We start from the raw sequence: 13,241 nt of genomic DNA on the forward strand, positions 1-13,241 counted from the left end.
TATAGCTCATCAAGCGTGGGCCTCTTCAGAGCCGCGGGCATGGACTTCCAAAATCGATCTGCCATTTTTTCTGGATGATCTTGCGCACGTACCAACTTGAGAATTACCGTACCACTTGAGAATTACCGTACCACTTGAGAATTACCGTACCACTTGAGTGCTTGAGAATTAACTTCTTTAAGTGTTGTTTGACTGTGGGTTCGTTCAAGACCTTCTTTTTCTTTCAGTTGAGTATAATTGGGTAGTCAATTTGATTTTACCAAATCAATCTGAAAATAAAACCTGATCTTTAGACTGACATGCTATGTTCCTAAGCTAAAACCCCCCTGCCATTATAGTTAAAACCTTATCCTTTTCGTTCTATTAAAATAATTCAATTGGAAGTTTTCTAAGAGCGTGCAGATTCATTTTATGTTTTAGCACCAACAATCATTTAAAATTTAATTGTCATGCCAATCACTTTTAAGATCCTTTTACCTGTTCCGTACCCCAACACCTAATTTGAGACCCCTTCATGCCCAACTCAAGACCCCCATGCACCTGACTTAGGCGATACTCAGGTAGTATTTCTTGTGCAGATGTACCATTATCTCCGTTTCTCCGAAGACCACGTGTAGGATAGCATATAGTTCCCTTGGGCTCAGCTTGCCCCTGTTCGGGCCATAGACAGGCATTGAGACCTCCGTTATTCTTCTTTTGATCATGAAGTCCCGCAGTCTCGTTAGTGCCATCATCACGTGTTCAGGATCGATCGTGTTCCTCTCACTGACCCTCGTCACTAAGAAGCACAGGTATTTGCCTGGGACTTGTGCTACTGATGGGGGAAGCGCAGCCATTCCCCCCAGCCCCGGTCTCTGTCTAAACAGAAACTCCACGTTCTGGTACTTTCTCTTGAAGTCGGCCTCCAGTCTTGATTTGAAACTCATGTCCGCCGTGATACATATTGCGCAAGTCCTGTCCGACAGAATGAAGTCACTATCCGTTATCAGGATGTTCTCCGAGTATTCGTTGAGTATTTCAAACTTCGTTTTGAAACTCCGTCCTATGGTAAGCTCAGCCTCCTCCCCATCCAGTTCCAGTCCGCTCGTTTCTCTCACTTCCCTGAGTTTCTTTATCATCAAATTTTCAGTGTGGGTAAGTTCTACCCCCACTCCCCCGACAAAAATATTTATCGACGTCCCCGTCGATGGTGCTGGGTCTAAATTATCTGGTGGAATCTCGAGCGGCCTGTCTGTTGCTGTCCAGCCGAAGAGGGGATCCTCCGTTTTCATGTGCTTTCCCGCTGATACGTCAACTTGTTGGATGCTTTGTCCTTCGCCGCTTCCGTTCTTGACAACGCGCATCCATTCTAATATCCTCAAGTTCGTATTCTCCCTCCTCTCTATCTCGCTCTGTTCCAAATCTGTCTCCCGTTCTGGTATCGAGTAGTCTTCCTGCGGGTAGTGTTCAATATCATTGATAATTTGCCATTCATCATCGGCTGCCAGTTCGCCCACACTTAGTAGCTCTTTGCTTAGGTCATCGGGCTGTATCTTATCAATCAGGAAATCATCTCCGTACCTGTTGTACCTCATGCCTGTCCGTTTGCGATTGCCACTCCTTGTCCCCGCTGGTATTGGTAAGTCTGGTTCTGTCCACTTCGGCACCTCACCCTGCTCCGGATCGTTCCAGTCTGTCTTCTTCCACAAAATTCCGCCTCAGAGTCCGCTTCTATCTTTTCATTGTCATCCAAACTCAAGTTCTCGTTGCCATCATTTTTCTCTCTGGTGCCCCTTTAGTTCACTTCACACGCTGGCTCCACCAGTAGGTACTCTAGTCCCTCCATGTCCTGTGGCATACACCAGTCCTCTGGGGATGGGACGTGAGGCTTCAGATTTTCATAATGTGCTGCTTGCCCCGTACTCAAGCGGTAGAACTGTCCTTGTTGATGTACTTCCGTTATCATGAATGGTCCTCTCCATTTCTTAAGTAGTTTCTTTGTCCCTTTGTGCGGTATGACATTCTGGAAGACCCACCCGTACTGGCCCACTTCATATGGTTTCGCCTGTAATGTCTTTTCATCATATTTCTTGCGCTGTCTCATTTGTGCTTGCGCAGTGTTCCTCCTGCAGAGCTCGTTTATTTCCTGCTGTCTCCTGATCGCTTCTTTCACGTAAGCTTGAGGCGACGTCCTCTTACCTTCGTATTCTGGGTAAAAGAATGTCAGGGGCATTGCTCTCTCCCTGCCCGTCAACATCATGAAAGGACTGATGCCCGTTGTTGAGTGTTGCGTACTGTTGTATGCCCCTACGACTTGCGGCAGATTTTTATCCCAGTCCGTCATGTATCTTGAGCAGTATACCCTCAACATGTTCACCAACGTTGGTCTGAGGATGGTAGGTTGTCGAGTGTGCTTGAGCAATGTGTGACCTCTTCATCAATTCTTTTGTCAAGTCCCCCACAAAGGCTTTGCCGTTGTCTGACTGAAAAGTCATTGGACAACCATATCGTGATATCCAATGCGTTATCCGGTGGTCACAAGTCTCCTCTGCTGAAGCTGTCTGACACGGGACCACTTCTGCCAACTTTGTGAAGTGATCTATTATAACCAGTATCTGGTTATATCCCGACTCCGTCATGCAGATCTTTTGATGGTCTATCTGCACCACCTCAATAAACTCCGAGATTTCCACGGACTTGAGTGGAAACTTCATCTTCCTTGGGTCTTTTACCTGCAGGCATGCCAGGCATGCATTCACCCATCTCTCGCAAGCTTTCCTTAATCCTGGCCAATCAAACCTGTGAAGTATTCTCTGTTGCACTTTGTCTATTCCCTGGAACCCCATCTGATCGTGCGATCTGAATAACACCTCCGTCTGATACAATTGTGGTAGTATGATGAGGTTGTGCTTGTGTAATATCTTCTCCTCATCTTTTCTCTTGCACGCGACCACCCCGTCAGCTGTGTGATAGAGTAAATCTTTCTTTTCTTTGTAGAACTGGCTCAAGATCTTGTAGCTGTCTTCTTTGAGTTCCTCCTTTCTCCTTGGACCTCGTCCGGATCGATTTGGAGAGGTTACTTGTCATCTTGTCATTCTTTTGGGCCCTTATCAGGTCCGACAGCCTATATCTCGCTTTGACATGTTCCTTTAGTGCCATGATCTGTCCATTCATTTCCCCAGGGTTGTGGATGTCATCCTTCAGCTTTACGCATATTATCCTCGTCACGATCTTCATATCATCTTCTGGCACAAGATTTGTTCTGACATTTGAGTTGCATGATAATTAACTGAATGGTTTCCTCGATACCGCAATTTTCTCAAGTTCTTCACCTCCTTGTACGTCTTGTTCATCCGAGTTGTACGTTCCTGAGGAGGGATCTGTTTGTAGCTCCCTGTCGCGGTGTCTCATTTTCTCCTCTGCCAGTATCATGCATAGACTATCCTGATCATCGCTGCTCTTTTCCGAATCTTCATCCCATTCTTCACACTCCGCTCTTCATCCCATTTTCTTCTCCGGTTTCTTCCTCATCCGTGGACGTGGATCACTCCCCGGACTCTTGACCTAGTCCCAGGTGTTCAGCTTCTTCCTTAAACGCCACTTTCTTCTTCCTACCTAACCTGAGTCCGCTCAAGTATGTTAAGAGGGATTTTGTCAACCAGTGACCGCACAACGTCTTTGCCATCAGTACCACTTCCTCTTGGAGAGTATCTATTGCCAACTGTCTCACTCCTTCGCAGTATCGTGACTTCCGGTTCCTCCCTACTCTTTCCTACGTTCACGGTTTTATCATCTGCCAGTTTCTCAAGTAATCTCCACAAGTCTTCATCTACCTGAGTATCTCCCGTTTCCACCTGGTTGAGATCATAACCTTTTGCCTTGAGCGTCTCACTCACAATTTTTGACTTGAGCATTATCTCTATCGGTATCCCTCGTTTCTTCTTCAAGATTGTTTTCTTTTGGGGCTCTTCTGGTAATTCGGGATGATCTTCTATCGGTTTGCCTGACTTGTCTAGCCATCTCGTGAGTGAAAGACTGTCATACGTTTCTTTGTCCATGAAGGAGAAGCCATCTTTAATCTCGGGCCTATCCGCCTCCCTCTGTTCCTGCCTCTCGTAGAACTCCGTCTTCTTACTCAAGCTATCGGCATTCTGATGTTTGTCCCTTGTTCTATGCTCAATTATCATGTTGTACCCATCCAAGCGAACTATCCATCTCCCTATGTAGCTCTGGTCCATCGAGTACGTCTTCAGCCAACTGAGTGCCCTGTTGTCGACCCGCGGCTTGAATGGCTCACTGCCTAATTATGCTCTGTATTTCTGGACAAAAGTAACCACAGCGAACATCTCTGCTTTTGGCGCCCCGTACTTCATTTCAGTATCACTCAAGACTTTGCTCCCGTACGCTATTGGTCTTAAGACTGTCTTCCCGTTCCATTCTTGTTCTTGATGGAGAATTCCAGAAATCGCGACTACCGACGCGTCCGTATCCAACACGTACATACCTTTTTCCGTTGGCATCCCTAACAACGGTGCCTCGCACAACTCTTTCTTTATTCTATGGAATGATTCTTCTGCTGCGTTGTTCCATGTGAACTTTTTGCCTTTGTGTCTCATTAATTGTTGCATCGGGTATACCTTGTCCGCATAGCCCTTGATGAATTCCCTGTAGTAGTTCGCAAAACCCAGGAAGCTCATTTACTGGTGTTCCGTTTTTGGCGATTTCCAAGTTAGAACTGCTTCCACTGCATCTGGATCCGGTCTGTTGCCGTGCCTGTCCACCATTCTGCCCAAGTATTTTATCGAATCCTTGAGTAGCTCGCACTTTGACGGTTTAAACTTTAGCCCCGACCTCTTCATACATACAAACACCTCGTCCAGTCGCTCGATATGGTCTTCTAGTGTGGGCGTCGCTATTACCACGTCATCCACATAGCACATAATCAGATTGCCGTACTTCTTTGTCACACCTATCAGCGCATGTGCCATCAACCGTTGAAACATGGCTGTGGCATTGCAAAGACCAAACGGCATCCGTTTCCATTGAAACAGCCCCAACTCGCAAGCGAACCCTCTCTTGTCCCTGTCTTGCTTCCTCAGCGGGACCTGCCAAAATGACGAACCTAAATCAAGAGTTGTAAAAAATTTCGCGTCACCTAACTTCGAGAGGCTCTCGTCAATCCTAGGTATGGGATAGGCATCCTTCACCGTGACGGAGTTCAGATACCGAAAGTCACAGCAAAACCTCAATTGGTCGCCTTTCTTTTTGGCCATCACTACTCCACACGCCCACGGTGACTTGGATGGTTCTATCATGTCATACTCTAGTAATGTCTCTATTTCTTTCCTACATGCCCCTGATTTGTGGGGTGTCATGCGCCTCGCCCCCTCTTGTGTGGTACCGCATTCTCTTCAAGTTCTATTTCATGCTCAACAAAATTACAACACCCGATGTCTGCCTTATGTCTCGAAAAAACTTCCTCGTTCCTCTCTAGTACGTCCTTGATGACTTCGAGCTGTTCGTCCGTCAACTTGTCCCTTAAATTTTCGATCTCCGGCAGGACCGGTTTATCACTTTTCATTTCATCTATTTTGGGTCGTTCCGGAAAATTTGAACAGCTCGATAGCCCATCGTCCGTCTCTGACTTAAGTGATTTCACAAGACCTGATGAACCTTTTATTTTCTTCAATCGTCTCAAGATACAAATTTTGTCCCTATGATTGGGACAATCAACAACTTCACTCTGTTTTGAATTTTCAGTCATTTCATATCGAGTTTTAATGGGTAAAGCATATCCCAGCTTCCTCCCCCTCTGTATCGTGATGGGTATATCAAGAGTATTCAACAAGACACTGACGCAGAGACCGCTCTTGGTTATCGAGAATGATCTTCCTAAAACAGCAGCACTTTGACTATTAGGATTTGGGACTATGCATACTTGCTTGTTGTCACTTAGTTCATTGTAATTTTTCATTCGCAAGCTTACGATTGCCGCTTCGTTCGCCTTTAGCTTCACCCTCCTACTCAAGAATACCGGTGCTTTATTTTCATTAACTATTATTAAGTTTACCGGCTTAATTGAGTACCTCCTATCCGGCTTTCTTATCCTGAACATCGCATTGTTTGAATCAATTGTTACATCGAAGTTTCTGATGAAGTCCCTGCCTAAAATGAAGTGGTCAGACTCATCTAGGTTTTCTACCACAAGAAAGCTCATCCACAGATTGCGTTCCCCCAAATTGAGGGCTATTATTGGTGTTCTGCCTAAAACCCGCAGCGCCCCTTGGTTAGCAGCTGACAAGCGTATTCTCGAGTCTATCAAGTCATCTTTGTTGAAGCCCATTCGCTCCCAAGTTTCTCTTGGTATTACACTCAAGACCACTCCAGTATCGAGTAACCCACACAAGTGTGTCTTCTTGCCACTTATGCAAAGCACGTGTGCTGATACGTCTGCCTCTGTCCCGATGTGCATTGCATCTTCCTCCAGCATGGCACAGTGTCCAATCGATCTCACCTTTAATTCTTCTCTGCCCACGTAGATCTGTCCCACTAGATCTTCATCACATGTTATCATTGTTTTCGTGTAGATGTTTATCCCATCTATATTCAACATCACCTCATGCGAACCATAAGCTTCTGTGTATCTGTTGTCCACACGGACCGCATTGCTGCCACCTCTCGTGAGTAGCGCCCTCAAGGCTCTAGATATCGTCTGTGGGCTTATCGCACTCAAGTAATCTGCGTATACGTCAATGTGCATTACTGTCTGGTCGCTGGGTTCACTTAAGTTCCTTGTCACCTCATCGCCACCTACAGTGACTATCGACATTATACTGGCTCCGATTTTCGTTATGCCAAATGGCTTTCCTGTCACCATTTTCAGAGTGTTGTAATTTCCACTCTTTGTCGACCCTGCTACAGCTTCTGGCACTGGCACCGAGCAACTTAGCGTCTCATTCAATCTCTGTCTGTCGATATCTTGTTTCAACCGTTGCTCTATCTCCTTCGATGCTACGTCCTGTTTCACCTTGTTGATCGCCTCTGACGCCGCTTTCTCATAACTTATCTCTAGGGCGTTCTTGGCCGTGGCTTCTATCGCATCGTTAACCTGCGTTACAGCCTTCACTGTCTTCGTTGGCAGTTCCGTACTCGGTGCTTCTAAGTTTTTTTGTTTCAAACTCGGTTTGTCTATTTCGCTGATTCTGCACCGCCGCTAATTTCGCTGATTCTGCACCGCCGCTATTTCGCTGCTTCTGCACCGCCTCCCACAACAAAGGACAATCCATCCTGAAGTGCCCCTCCTGATTGCAGAAGAAGCATCTTGCACCTATTTTGATGATTAAGCCACTATAGTACTCGTGTTCTTACATCTGGCTCATGTCCTCCTGATCTGGTGCGTAACCCAGACTCTTCATGCCCTGCTTGTATGTTGTGCAATCTGCCACGTGATGATCAGCTGACCCGCAGTTCGCGCATGATCTACGTTTGTCCATGTCATCTCTAGGCTTGTACCATGACGACCTTTGTGGTTGGTTCCCTTGCATATTCTTGTTATCTGAATATGAGTATTTCTTGGGTTTCATTAGCATGTATTCTCTCGAATTCTGTCACATTTCTTCTGGATTCGGTGCACTATCTTTCGACAATGTATAGTATGTTGCTAACATTGTTCTCAAGTCATCACTCTTTACCCCATCAATGAACTTTGAGGCGATGCTAAAGTTTCTTCTGTTGGTGGACCATTCAGGGTCACTCCTTCGTCTCAAGCTCTCAAGATCATCTAGGAACCTTTCTATCGATTCATCGTCCCTTTGCCTTCTCTTTTCAAATCGCATCATCGCTTGATGACCCTTCATGCCTGACCCGAATCGATTCAACAATATCTCGAAGATTTTATCCGCAGTGTCGCGTTCCTCTTCCTTCTTCGCAACCACGAATTTCAACGCCGTGCCTTCCAAGTTGCTGAGTATCGCTGTGCATGCTTGCCTCTCATCGTTCAAGTTGTCTTGTTCCAAGTGCAATCTCATGACTTCTACCCAAGTGTCAATGCATCCATCTAAATCATCCTTGAATTCTTTCGGTTTTTTGAAATTTTCCTGGATTTGTTACTTCCTCTGTCACTCGAGTCGTTGTTCCTTGTGGCGAAGGCTTCTAGTGTCCTGTTCATCATTTCCCAGGTGCTTGCCCCTGTCATGACATCTGGTCCCACATTATTGTGAGTCGTGGAATCCCCTGGACCACTCGTCGTGTTTGCTGTTCCACTTTTCATAATCGCTTTGCCCGCCCCCCCCCCCCCCCGGTGCCGTACTCGCGGCCTCCTGGGTTAATGGTAACGGTGTTGATTGCCGTTTGTTCCGTTGTGGTTCCACGAAGTCAACTCTGTTGCCATGCGTTCGCTCCGCTGCCGGCCTGTCCTGTGACGTAGAGTTTCTCAAGATAGCGTCTAGTTATGCCTGTATTGCACATGAACTCTCAGCCTGGTCCCTACTCATTGTGTCCATTCTCGTTTTCAGACTCCCCAACTGGCTGTTCACTGCGTCATACCGTTGCTTCATCTCTTGCATGTCTTTTTTGATATTCTTGCCTCGCTCTCCATCAGTGGCATCTACTTTGTCTGACATCTGCTGAAGCTTTTCCTCTGTCGCTTTCGCCAGATTGAAATAGTTGTCCAGGTACTCGTGTTGGTTGTATCTTAATTCTTTCTTTATCACCTCTCTATCCTCCTCGCTGTGCTTTAGTCTCTTGTCGATCTGATCTAGCTTCGCCATCAGATCGCCCAGTTCAAGAGAAGTTGTTGCTTCGTGGTCAGCTGTTGCTCTGCTGTTGGCTGCTGCTCCCTGTTTAACTTGGTCTTGGTCGGTCACTGTCGTTTTCGTGGAAACTGTTCCAAGTGTTTTGCCTTTCTCGGTTTTCGGTTCCTCCGTCACTATGTCTCTTGATTTCATCCCGACCATCATTGCCAACCTTTCAGTAAATGACGTTTTTACTCGAGACTCGTCCTTTACTGTTTCTGGCGTGTTGCCTGTTGTGTCCTCCAAAGTGTCTATCGGCGAGAACTCCATCGGCTTTTGATTTGGTTCCTCTGCATTCGGCATCGGTGTCGACTCCGTCGTCTTCTTCTCCACCTCATCCATACTCTGGTCTGGTGTTTCTAGGTCAATCTCGTTGGCGGGTTCCGCGTGTTTCCTTTCCGCGCCCTCTTTCGTCTTGTTCTCTGTATTACTCCTTGTGTTGACCATGCTAACTGAAAAGTTCTTCTTTGTTGTTCTTGGGCCAACCGATGTCATTTTACGTAGCGACGAGTTATATTTTGTCTTTGATTCTGTGGCTCTTTTTTCAGCTACCGGTACCCTGCTCCGTTTCATGATTTTTATTTACAATTATTTCTATTTAAAATAATGCTATTCACAAAATCCTATTCTAAGAATAAAAAAAATTTTAATAAAAAGAAAAACTACTTTCCTATTCCTTATTAGATTTATTAAAATTTTACTAATTCGTGATCCCAACAGTATCCGATCTATCGCGATTTTACGTTCCGACTAGTCCTATTGCTTTTGTTTCAGTTATTTTGACCTGTCTTAAGACCCTTTAGTACCGTTACACCACTTCTTCATGCTGTCCCAAGCTTTCTCTCTACTGTCCCAAGACTATTCGGTACTGTCCCAGGACTTCTTGTTACTGTCCCAAGGCTAGTGTCCAAAGACTAGTGTCCCAAGACTACTGTCCTAAGACTACTGTCCCAAGACTGCTGTCCCAAGACTACTGTCCCAAGACTAGTGTCCCAAGACTACTGTCCCAAGACTAGTGTCCCAAGACTACTGTCCCAAGACTAGTGTCCCAAGACTACTGTCCCAAGACCACTGTCCCAAGACCCCTGTCCCAAGACCCCTGTCCCAAGACTACTGTCCCAAGACCACTGTCCCAAGACTACTGTCCCAAGACCACTGTCCCAAGACCAGTGTCCCAAGACCGTACTAAGACTGCTCTAGCCCAAGACTGTCCCAAGACTGCACCGTCCCAAGACTGTCTCAAGACTACACTGTCTCAAGACTGTCCCAGGACTGCACTGCTCCAAGACTGTCCCCAGACTGCACTGTCCCAAGACTTCTTCGGTACTGTCCCAAGACTTTTCACCAAGTGTCTGGATCGTAGGATTTATTCCTCTTCTCTGTCGGGACTCTTGAACCACTGTACCGTATACCACCACTTGAGTTCTAGTAAAAATTTTCCCAAAAACCCTATCTTAATGGTCAAAAGCTTCAAATACTGACCCCCTGTATTTATCTCCCTTTCGTTGTTTCAGGCAATTTGAAACCCAACTTCTTCGCAGGTATTTTGTGATCCCCTGTTCGTTCAAATACCAATAACAAATTCTCACCAAAACGTAAAAATTGAAACTGAAAAAATCATAAAACAGAGAGATGAACCCACCTAAAATTCAAAGCTGACAGATGTCAACCTTTGTCCGAAAAAACGTCTGGTACCCGATTGCCACGCGTTTTCCTCCCCCCTGCTAGCGATCTTATAGGGCTTCACAAAAACTGTCTATGTCCGTTCCCCCCTACCGATCCGACCAGGGAACCTACCTTAATTCGATGTTAAATTTGGATATCCGCTTCTTATCACCAACGCGTGTAAGTATCTAATGTAACTAAATCGACGATGCCGAACAATTAGTTACTCTAATGTGTCCCCCCTTTTTACACTCTACAACCACCAACCTTTAACCTAACCAGCCCCCCGTCTAACCTCCCCCCTCTTTAGCCCCCCTCTTAAGCCGAAAATTCCCTTAAGCGCCGGGTGCTAAACCTCTCGAGAGAAAACCGTAGACCTGTTTCCAGGCCTGCTTGAGTAAAAACTTCCTCAAAACAATGGGGTTTCCGTTTATCCAATTTTACACTTATTTCCTATAATGTAATGTGGATTTTAACGATACCCGTTTGTCCAATTTGAGAACACCCCTGCGCGTCCTCTTCTTGTTGTACCGGTCCCGTGCTGGTTGTCCCCTTGACGTGCACTGCACTTGACACCAGCACCACCTTCCCACTTAGCTGGTCACCTCTTCCAGTCAAGTCCCCTAGCGGTTCAGCTCGATCCTTGTGAACCACTTTCCCACTCGGCTGGTCACCTCTTCCAGTCAAGTCTCCTAGTGCTTCAGCTCAATCCTTGTGAACCATTTTCCCACTCGGCTGGTCACCTCTTCCAGTCAAGTCTCCTAGTTGTCCAGCTAAGTTGCAAGCTATCTGAAAACCCTTAACAACGCCCCCCACTTGGGCACCTTATTGAGGTCACTGGATTAAATTGCTAGGTTGATCGAAACAATCGGTCTTATAAAAGAGTATGGATATACTATTTAATTAATATAAAGGTTTGATCCAACTAAACTGGTGTCAAAGTCACTGTCTTTTTTTTGTTTTATGGTTTTTGTTCCTTTTTCTATTCTTTTTCTTGTTTTTGTTTCGCTTTTTGTATTTTTGCTCGTGTTTTTGTCCCCTTAGTTACCCCCTCTTACTCGGTTAGCTAAGCCTCGTTCGGAGAGCGTACCAGGAAGTTTTCTCAAGTTTTCTTAAAAAGCTATCACAATACAACCGGAAGGTTTACACGTTCCCGCTGAACCGTACCACCGGTACTCTAGAATGGGCATGTATCCCGGAGCTGTGTCAAGTGGGTTCGACTCCGTAGTCATGATGTCGTAAAAACACCCAGGAGTGCCATAAAAACAAAATGTAACAGTCGCCTACTTCGGTCACATATGAGGCTTAAGAAAAATAGGCCCTTTAACCATTGGCTCAAGAGTCAGGGACACTATCTCTTGTGTTTTTCTACCTCAAAAACGGTCGGAGCCAATTCGGTTCACTTGCGACATGAGACTAGAACCCGTTACAGCTTAAAGGCCACTACCAAAATACCCCCTACTCTAGAAAATAAGAACGTCCCCATACTTAGGTCTCAAAATACCCAAAATACACGAACGCCGTTAAAAAGAGGGTCGGAACAATCCGTTAAGTTACTTTTTATTGGACAGTGGAACTTTGATCCATTTCAAATGGATCAACCTAAAACTCGCCTTATCTCAACATACTTATCACAAAATACACTCGGGAAAATTAAATTAGGTACTTATATAGCAACACACTTGAGAATCAGAGTAATTAAGCTAATTAGTAACTCTAGCATAAATATAATTGAATGTAACTCAAGAAGTTTGCTATCAGTAAATTCCAATCAAAGGAAATGAGTTTTAACTTGAGAATGTAGTTTTGGATCTGAACCATTGGGAGACTTCAGTTGTCTGCCTTTCCATTGAAGGTTAACTCTGGTTCAGTTGGGTTTCGATTTGCTCTTGTGATCGTTCTGTCTCCTATATCAGATAGGACAGCTCTACTCTCGTTTTCTACGACGGAAATTGCGAATAGCACTTTCCCACTGTCTTTATTTGACAACACTCCCGCAATTGTAATTCGGTTGTTCTGATTTTATATTTGATGTTTTCAGTTGTCGCGATAAAACTGAGCATGACAGGCTACATTCGAATTTTTGAAAAATTAAACTTCATTCCAAAACCACGTGCTTCGTGTTCCTCAAGGTCAAACTTCCAGATATGACCGACTGGCACATTTCTTATTTATCTTAGCTTTTTTTGTAAGCCTCAAAAAAGCCCCACCCTCAGCCGAGTAACAAAAAATACGGCCTGTCTTAGCAGTGAATTTTTTTATTGGGTGGCGTCTATAATATATTGTGGTTGACTTAATTCCTGCAATATTGTTTATTGATGTATTTATATAATGCTGGTATGGGCTCTATCCAGCTGGTGCACGACCGTACCTAAACGGAAGGGCCCCTTTTATAATTTACATTGGGGGGGGGGGGGCTATAATGTGGAATTACAACATCAAATAAGGAAGATTAGTTACTTTTGAGAAAAAAGGCGAGCGGATTCCATTGATTTCATTAATTGCTGTATTTGCTTATAAAATAACCAGCGAGATTTAGGACCTCTCTGTCACACTTGACCCAATGCTACGCTTGCCTTGTAACTTAAGATTTTTTATGGAGCTACGACTAGTACGAACTTACGTTTTTCCGTGAAATTGATGGAACTCAAATTTTCTCAATTAAAATCTATTGTATAAATATAGGAGCTAAGAACTGTGCCAGTCGGTCATGTCTGGGGGTTTGACCTTGAGAAATACGCAATTTTGGAGTGAAATTTTAATTTTGCAAAATTCGAATTGAGCATGTCATGCTCAGTTTTCTCG

General features: G+C 45.0%; 1 protein-coding gene across 3 annotated transcripts in view; it reads left to right on the plus strand.

The window, feature by feature from the left end:
• LOC134845584 (uncharacterized) overlaps positions 1–13,241 on the plus strand; it is a 482,353-nt gene that overhangs the window by 13,891 nt on the left and 455,221 nt on the right. The gene's annotated exons all lie outside the window — the stretch shown is intronic.

The sequence above is a fragment of the Symsagittifera roscoffensis genome, chromosome 5 (genome assembly GCF_963678635.1).
Source record: "Symsagittifera roscoffensis chromosome 5, txSymRosc1.1, whole genome shotgun sequence".
Classification (NCBI taxonomy): domain Eukaryota; kingdom Metazoa; phylum Xenacoelomorpha; order Acoela; family Convolutidae; genus Symsagittifera; species Symsagittifera roscoffensis.